At 39.0% G+C, this 9,657-nt stretch overlaps 1 long non-coding RNA gene across 3 annotated transcripts in view; it reads left to right on the plus strand.

The window, feature by feature from the left end:
- LOC142923996 (uncharacterized) overlaps window positions 1–9,038 on the plus strand; it is a 58,512-nt gene extending 49,474 nt beyond the window's left edge. For all 3 annotated transcript variants that reach the window (XR_012941121.1, XR_012941120.1, XR_012941119.1), the window contains one exon: window positions 1,525–9,038. This is a non-coding gene — a long non-coding RNA (uncharacterized LOC142923996). The remainder of the gene's footprint in view (window positions 1–1,524) is intronic.
- The last annotated feature ends 619 nt before the right edge of the window (window positions 9,039–9,657 follow it).

Consider the following 9,657-nt stretch of genomic DNA (forward strand, 5'->3'; position numbering starts at 1 on the left):
TAAGTAGATTTAAGCAGCTAAAATAAGATGATCTACGTGTGAAACCAGATGCACATTCTGCTGTTCTGCTTCAAGAGGGCTTCTTCCATAGAATTTTGTAAAACCTAGTCTTGCAAAAAACACAAACCAAACCCTCAGAAAAACAAATATCAGTTATTTTGTGAATAAATAAACTGGTTCTGTGTCCTGAGTTGTAACACGAATTTTCTGCTCCATTTAAAGGGTATTGGCTGAAACATGACTTTCAGGCACACCACCATATCACCCTGCAGTGAGTGAAATAATTAGTTGATGACTGCCTTCAGTGTATTATACCATGAGCAACATTTGGTTTGGGGGATGTCCAAGTGGACATCATGAATCCCTTGACTCGTATACATATTACTACTGCACCCTACAAATACATAGTAAGTTCCACAGTCTTACCACTTAATGCTCGGCCACACTGGAATGCATAAACATACATTCGGCAGCACACTTTTTCCTGCAGCTTGCAGCTGAAATTTGAGCGGTGAAATGGTAGTTTTTTTTTACCAACAGCAAATGTCATTGGCCACATTACCATCAATAGATATTGTTATTTGCAATGTATTAAAATCGTATTTACATTATTTTGGGTGGCCTTTACATGACATTAGGAGTTTGGATACAATTTGTTTGAAATATCTTTCCAGTCTTCCTCAATAACCCATTCATATTGTGCTTCTACCTACCTACTGTACAAAGGGACAATGACCTTTATCATATGGATATTGGTCTTGTTTAAACAAAAAAAGTATGTTTTTATTACGTTGGTGAGCATGGCATGTATGTACCCAAATGCCAGTGAGTTGCTCTGTTTGAGTAAGACATTTGACTTAATGCATCTTTCCTCAATAACCCATTCATATTGTGCTTCTACCTACCTACTGTACAAAGGGACAATGACCTTTATCATATGGATATTGGTCTTGTTTAAACAAAAAAAGTATTTTTTTATTACGTTGGTGAGCATGGCATGTATGTACCCAATTGCCAGTGAGTTGCTCTGTTTGAGTAAGACATTTGACTTAATGCATCTTTAACAGAACAATTCAAACCAGTACTTGCATCTTCCTTTGGTCCAAATTTCTGATGTATCAGTCAAAAGAAAAGTTCAGTTTCATAAACAAATTTGCATTTAAATGGATATTGGTTCATTTAAATCATTTTCACAACCCTACTGCCTATGATGTAATTTGCAAGTGATTCCTGTTCTCTTGGGTAAGGCTGGTATATAGGTTATTTGTCTTTGTCATTGTTCAACATTATTAATTTTGTTCATATATTTTAAAGTGTCGAATTTATGAAAAAAATATACGGAACACCACACAGAGTTAATTTTAAACATATTTACAGCATGCTGTACTTACCTAATTTATTTTCAGTAATTGTTTCAGCATGAGTACACATGAAAATTGTGTGTAAATGTGAAAAACAGGTTTTGTTTATTTTCCAAGTAACTCTACTCCTGTATTTGCCGGTTCTGGTCTAATGTCTTTACAGAGATGCTGCATCCAACAAGCTAAACATCACATGAAACGCCTGTTCCAGTCCTGAAGACCTCAACAACTTAAGCAGTTCAGCTGGAGGCATGTGGAGTGCTGTGTGAACAATTCCCTGTAAATGCCCCCACCAATCAAGTATTGGATTGGCTGCAGTATCCCTGCTGTGTTTTGTTCAAATGTATAGTTAAACACCGATGATGGCTACATGTTAGATTGGCATTTGGATTTGTGTTTTGTATTTTCAATGTTTACTTGTTCAATTTGAATTATTAATCTTCTTTGGTTCTTTCGGTAAAGTCACGTAGAATGAGAATAAAATAATAAAATAAAATTGAATTATTAAGTGGAGCAGTACCCAATTTAAGTCCAGTACTTATGCTCAGATTTATGAATTAGAAGAAAACCTATAGCTCTTCCATTACGAAATACAATTATTTAAAATTAATATAAGTGATTTCAAACATAAAACAAGATAGTGCTCTTCAGTTGGTAAAATAAACTACACATTTGATCTTGACTTAAAGCTTTCGTGACTGCAGGAATTCATATTCTTTGGGTCTTTCGGTAAAGTCACGTAGATGACGAACGCTTGTGTTGCAATCGAAACGTCGTACTTTTTTGTTATTTTCTTTGAACCTATCTCCATGACTTTACCGAAAGACCAAAAGAATATACACATTTGATATTAATAGCAAGTGATACTCATTGTGTTTAACAGTACTCATTCTAAATCTAGACAGATTTAGGTGGCCAATAGCAAAATGAATCTCTGAATGATGCAACATAAGAACTGGAGTTAGCAATGTGTCCTTTACATTGAATACTATAATGCATTGACTGAGATGTATGCTTTTATCAATAGTTTAAATGTCCCAATTGTGCCACTTTAAAGGGTAACCTAAGGTGCCGAGGGCACCTTTTCCATCGTAAAATGTAGCAACACCGACTCTGCTCTCCCTTGTAGGCAGTCCAGTGTTGTAAATGGGGTTGCAATGATGCTTGTGGTCAACTCATAGATTTTCTGCCATGCTCCTCTGCCAAGTTGTCACATCACCTTTCACCATCTCTCGGTTTGTGTTCATGAAGCCATTGCCAACGTGTCCCATATATTTAAGATTGTTATAGAAATGTATCAATGCCGAAATTAATGTACATTGATGAATTCCACAAAACATGTAAGCGAGCATGTTAGGTGTAAAAAAATATTTTGGCCAAGTGTCAACTTTTCACTTAACTTTTATTACATTTTGTAATTTTAAAATTAGGTCTACCTATTACTGTACTGTCTTGGTATGGTTCCTCCACGTTCTAAGCAATCATCATGAATTCATCTGGTTCCTGGAAAATTGAGGCCATCGCCTTACCAGCAAAAGTTCGCACTCTAAATTCACGTGATGGTAGTGATCCATGGTGCACAAATGAGGGATTCTTGGTTTTTCTATCGTCACCAAAACTAATTTACATTTTCTAGATTGTGTTGGTACTGGGTCAGGAGCACCTGCCTGTGCCTGACTCGATCACATGGAGTTGATGGGAAGCATTATAGATCGTGCAAGGTCAAAAGTCTCAGAAATAAAATGACATAATCAAACTTATCATTTTTCGAAGTTGGGAAATGCCTACACTACTCTTCAGCTTCACAAGACTCTTCTATGATTACATTCTGCCAACTGATTTATCATTAATATGATTGGGCATATCCTATTAATGCATTTTCCATGTCATTAGATATTGCAGGGCTAATGCCTTTTGAAGATCGTTTATGACTGCACCGTTTAAAATGTAGCCATTTTTGTTCAAACAAAGTGATTTCACTTATCTTTGTTTTAAATAACTAGCAATCCGCACGTCCTTTGGATCTGCCCGGAGGTCCTTTGGATGTGTCCATCTCTCCCAGCCAGTAAAACGTTTTATCTTATATAGAGTCTTGCCTCTCTCCACCTTTCTCTTGCCTTCTCTGTACTGTATTCCCCAATTTATCCCGATGTTTCACCTTGTCTCTGCTGCTGTCTGCATCTGTATTCCTGTTTCCACACTTCCCTATCTTCTATTATTCCTCTCCTCCTTCCACTGTATCTCACCCACTTCCCTCCCCCCTGTCTCCCTGTTCTCTCTCACCCTCTCTCTGTATTCCCACCTTTCCTGTCTCAATCTTTCTTGCCTCTCCCTAATCCTCCCCACTGCTTGTCGCTTTCTCTCGCTCTTTCCGTTTTGCTCTCTTCCCTTTACATTCCATGGCCATTCTCCCGCCCCTCTCCTCTCTATTCCTCACCATCTCTTCCTCCCTGCTATATCTCCCTCGGCTCCCTCCTCGATCGCATTTGTGTGGGATGCATGGCTGGGGTGCGTGATGTCACCACGCATGAACCCGACTCAGCGCTGTGGTAATGCGGGTGTCATCTCGCAGATTTGCGTCGTGACGTCACTCCTGCAGATGTGTACGCCAAGGAATACGAATTCACACAGGGAGGATGCCATAATATTTAATTTTGAATATAGTGTGAGTACGATTGGGAATATCTAAATTGGAGATTTAAAACTTAAGTGTGACCTCACAATGCAGGGAATTCTGGAATTATGAAAATGGTGTTGGAGAAAGCTTCTAATGTGGCCCCCTTTGCAGAAGTGGAAAGATTTATATGATGGTTCACCACACAACGAACGCTTAACTTGTTACTATTATTAAATTGTTTGCAAGGGAAAGGACACACAGCTTGCCTACCAGGCAGGTCTGCTTAACTGTTTAATTACAAAACTAAAACATGGCACTTCTAACGATATTTAGTAACTAACATGTTATTTTGGAAATCACCAACTTGACTGAAACGTACGTGTGGGTTATGTACACCGTTCAATGTGGGCCATAAATAGCTGTAGAACCATTGATGTTCTTAATTGAGTGAAATTATCTCCATGGTTTTAATGAGAATTAACTGAGCAAGACTAAGAAAATGGTCAGTCATTACATAAATGCAACCTAGTTCAGCTCCGAGATCAAAGTTTTTATATCTGTTGATATATAAGCACAAAACCACCTTACTGGGAGCTGAAATTTGGTTTGTAGACCGCTGATATCTGAAGTTACCAAAGTAGTATCTGCAAGAAGTTATTGGAATGAGTGGTTCTTTGCCTAGTGAATTGACTGAGATAATATATGTATGTTGTTGGTGATGTATTAATCACAACTTCAATTTGGGTAATGGAAATTCGTTTTTCCAATCCTAATTGCCAAAGTCTCAAGATAGTGCCCAAATATTAATTGGTGTTGTGCTAAATGCTTGCACATTGAACGCAACGAACACATGTGTAACCAAGGTTTATATACATGTTTCAAATGCCACCTAAAGAACAATGCGATTTCACTGTTACCAAGGCAGGACATTTGATTCTGCAAGTTAAGGTAATGTACACCCATACATGAATCAGCATTAGATATCTGCGCCATTGTTAATTATTACCCTAAATCAAGGTACCGTATATTGAACATTATCCAATTTATCAATACGTACAGAAAGCAGAATAAATGTTTACCAATGCCATGGCTCATTCCCATAACGGCTAATAGGAATACAGTAAAAAGTTATAGTAAAAAGTTATTACAGTAATGTTGAGCAGACATTTTCTAGGGTACTTAGTTAAACATTTTACCTCCAAAGCAATGATGTAAAGGTATGCTGTGTTCTGCTGTATTATGTATGGATTTACAATTCTGATGGAAGTTTATACCAGGCAGCCTTCCTTCTGCAGCTGTCTGCAATTTGTCTTTATTGTTCATAGAATTAGAAAATTTACCAATGCAGAAAACTACTCTTGGCAGCTATCAAAGTGGCAATGCTGCAGATTTATTTTCAGTACAATGAAATATGCAGACAATTTCACTGGGGTTTGCTTACAATATTGCATGCAACGTAATACACAATTGTATTATACACTGCATAGCGTGTTCACAAAAGGGCTTGCTCCTGACACTTGTGGGGTTTACCATTGAGTACTGTTTTTTCATGAGTTGCGCTGGCAGCAGTGAAACCTTCTTATAGCGATGTTCAATTAAAATCACATTTCACATTTTATTTTGGGCGTTAATGGATGACGTCAGTGTAAACGTTCCATAATCTTAACACGTGCATCAAGACCCAATGTTTTTTTGTTGTCATTTTCAATGTATTATATGATATGGCTGTCACAATCGATTATTTTTCTGGATAAATAAGAGTCTTTGTCCATTCCATGTATTTACCCATACTGGTTAATGGACAGTGATTCATGTAACAGCGCAGTGGCTGAGTAAAATTCACTCTAAATGTCATATCAACCATGATGACAGGTCCACTACCTAACCTGAATAATTTGATGGATTTGACGCAGAGCTCAAGTGATATGGGTACACGGTTGACACCCGGCTTGAATTGTCGGGGGAAGGGTTTGACATCTGGCAACGTTGACAGGGTGGTCGTGTGACAGGTTCAGAACCCGGCCTGGGTGCAGGTTTGACTTGTGACTTACCGAGCGATAGGGTAAAGGGGGTCAAGACCACGGCTACTCGTCTTGAATAATGTAAAATAACAGCAAAGTTGAATAAAAACGACACTGTGATTAGTGAGAATGTCAGTCTACATCAGTTTAAAAAGTAACTAATGAATGCGTCAACGATTCTTTTTTGTCGCGTAATAAACAAAATCGCCAGTGACAGCCCACTTATCCAGTGCTTTGAATTGATTTTAAGCATTTAAATATGAATTAAGCGGAACGCTAAATGTTGTTTATGTTCTGGTGACATTATACAAATGTTTCACTGTGTATATGGCATTTAGTAACTAGCAGTGTAATCAAAGCAGTTGTAGTGCTAACTCACAGTAGCTCTTGTAGTAAGTAAACTCTTGTTTAGCTGCTGTTTACGTGAGGCTAGAGGGATGGTGCAATAGCCGTTATAGGCGTCTGAACTTGCAGAGTTCAAAAACAAACAACAAAATCACCAACGTCTTCCATTGTAATGAATTTTGTTGAGCAAGATGAAGAAAACATTATGTACTGCATGTTATACCTTTAACCTTATAGGGAAGCATTTTTGGCTAAGGCCGCACAGTAAATAGTGTGCAGCCGTAGCCAGTATGTACATACATCGTTACTAATAATAAGGCACCGCTGTGCCAGTATGCCTATGGAATATGCTATGCATGCATTATTAAATCTGCACATAATTCGTAATCGCATATATTGGAACTTGAGACATAATCGAGTAACCTTGTATCCTGTAGTGTGAACACAATGGGTTTCTGCATGCTGCTGTGTTGTTTTACAATTTTATGCATGCATAAAACCAGTAATGATGATAGGCTTGCAGGATTGTGTGGATGTGGAGGCTGCTGTGGGGGAAGGTACTGTTATGGCTATTTCACTCCTGGATCTCATATTTTGCATATGGGCATGCTTGACTTACCTTATATCCATGCATCTTAAGAGCAAATGCCACCTGATTTTGTGAAAAGCTTGTCACGCTCTGCAGCATAAGCAAGAATGCTCGTCTTATGTACAACTGAGCTACTTCACAAGAAACATTTAGCAAATTTCTCTGCCATGAATTGATGTGTGGCTTGAACAACCGTTTTAAGGTTTCACCGCAAACGTCCAATCAATTGGAAGGAGCCACGCACACAATAGGACAGCAATTAAATACCAACGTGTGTTGCAGTAAAGTATTTAATCTTTACAAAATTCCCTGTTCTTCAATAGCCAAATCGTCAACTGTTTTGCAATGCACATAATTTCAGATGAATGAAAAGGTGGCAACAATGTCATTTTAAAGGTCAGTGGTACATTAGATGGAAGCATGCCATTATAAAACAGCATTGAAAATAAGTACATTCTACAATGTCAGTCAAAACATTTTAAGCTTACCTTTGAAAGGTATTCCATTCGCTATGGGTTTCTTAGTTGCCTTTTATTAAAATGTTAACATAAAATGTGCTTAAAGTGTTGTTCTACATAGTGGGGCAACTGCAATAGTTCATCCTTTGTCCACTTTTGAGATTTCCTCTGAAAATGTGGAGTTACCCCCCATGCCTTGCGGGTAGAGTAATAACCATGAGTGCTATTCCTGCCCTGCTCAGTGTCCTACGCATAGGATGCGGCAGACACCCGGCCATCTCCCCCTTATTGAAATAGAACAATATATGCAAGCATTAAGTATTAGCAATAACACGTCAATGACTAAAAGCAATATGTTTTCCTAGATGTGTTCAGTGCTTATACAACGAAGTGTAGATGTGGTTTTCATTCTGGCGGTAGATAGAACCATGGTTTTAACTTGCTGTGTTTGTGGTGCCTAGGGCTGGAAAAGTAATGGCCTGCGACCTGCTTTCCCGACCACTCGCTTGGCGTGCATCGCCAGTGAGCAAGTTGTATGGTACCGTACATGATGCCAGCTTACAAGTGAACCAGTCGGCAACCAATGTTTTAAGCTTCATTTCGGAGACATTAAAGTTCCCGGCAGCATTTTATTTGGACAAAAGTCCGATTTTAACGGTCATGTTATGCTGTTACAAATTTTATTCAACAGTAAAATTAAACACTCGATAAGAATGTGAGATGAAGTAGAGTGTTGCCTGCTTCATTATTGTTAAGTAATTAGAAATAACTATGCAAAATAAACATTGTGTTAACATCACTAATAGGTTGTAATTGGAATAGTTTGGGAACCTGTCAGGTTGCAGGGTTCCAGGCTACCGAAACACATGAAGGAGATAGTTCTCCTATAACGCAGTAGTTGCGTTCCTAAAGAACACCGCGTTATGAAAAATCGCGTTATAATAAATAATATTAGAGTAAAGCACAGTCCGCGATGCGTATACAGGCCGAACAAAGACTGGCGCGCGGGTAGCATCTCGAAGCATCCAGCAGCATCCCGCCGTGTGCGGTGCTACGACCACTTAATCCGACTCGGCGGGACGTAAGTTCCGTCCACTCGATCGCGCTATGTCCAATTAGCATTCGCGTTATAAAAAAAAATGTGTCCTCGTACATTCATCGTCACGTTATATTCAATTCGCGTTATGAAAACAACACGCGTCATAGGAGAACGCACCGTATTCATGAGGATGAAGTGTCATTGTGAGTCGCCTTTCCTGCCCTGTCGGTACACAAACTAATGTTTGGGCATGTAGACGTGTTGCTTTGCCCAACGATTACTCGCCGATGCATATATTTACGTAATTGCTGAAGGGAAGGAAATGTATTTGAATTTCAGCTAGCAGGTTTATGGTTTTAAAACTGATTCATTTTGGTGCTGCATGATGGATTGTATATTTATCGTATGATTTGCTTTTATACTAATCGGCTAATATTCATATTGCATATAGACAAAATGTAGGCATCAACATACATACGAGACATTTGCATGGGCTGTGCTCTGGAACGTTGAGTCGGACGGTGGTTGATTGACATATAAGGATGGACCTTGTTAAGGGTTGTAAGTGCTTGAACAAAAAAAAGCAATAAAAGTGATGCATAGAGCGATGTTTTGTCCTCAGTTTGTTTGTTTTTCAAATGTATTCTGCACATTGTTTTCATGGACCCTTAACTTTTATATCATGATTGAACAGATCTTGAATGGTGGCAATTTTACAATGTGAAAAAAAAATCCTGGACGGCTGGATTAACAATGTACGGTATACTGGGGGGTGAAAACTCAATACAATGCAGTAGCGTACTATGGAGAGAATCTATAAACGTGTCATGGACACTGGGCCAGATACGCAATGTCTAACGAGCTCATATGTTGGAGATATGGTAAATTAATGGGATATTTACTGCTATGTTTTGAATTTACATAAACCTCATCCCATAATACTGACATGGTGACTGTGAATGGTGTCGTGATTGATGAGTGTGAGTTAGTGTGGGAGCGGTAATGTAGTGGATAATGCGCAGCGTTACGAAACCCGGCGACCCGAGTTCGATTCCCGCTCATGGCCACGAGGGAGACAAAGGCGGCCGAGCGTGGTGCTCGCTAACAGCACTTGCTCCTACACTCTAAGCCTTAGAGTCTAAGGCTACACGGGGGAACGTTGTGGTATCTTTTGTGTGGTGGTCAAGTGATTATTGTGACGTCACCCAACCAGTCAGACAGCCTACC

Source organism: Petromyzon marinus, chromosome 6 (assembly GCF_048934315.1).
Source record: "Petromyzon marinus isolate PM22_M1 ecotype Great Lakes invasive population chromosome 6, UKy_Petmar_22M1.pri1.0, whole genome shotgun sequence".
Taxonomy (NCBI): domain Eukaryota; kingdom Metazoa; phylum Chordata; class Hyperoartia; order Petromyzontiformes; family Petromyzontidae; genus Petromyzon; species Petromyzon marinus.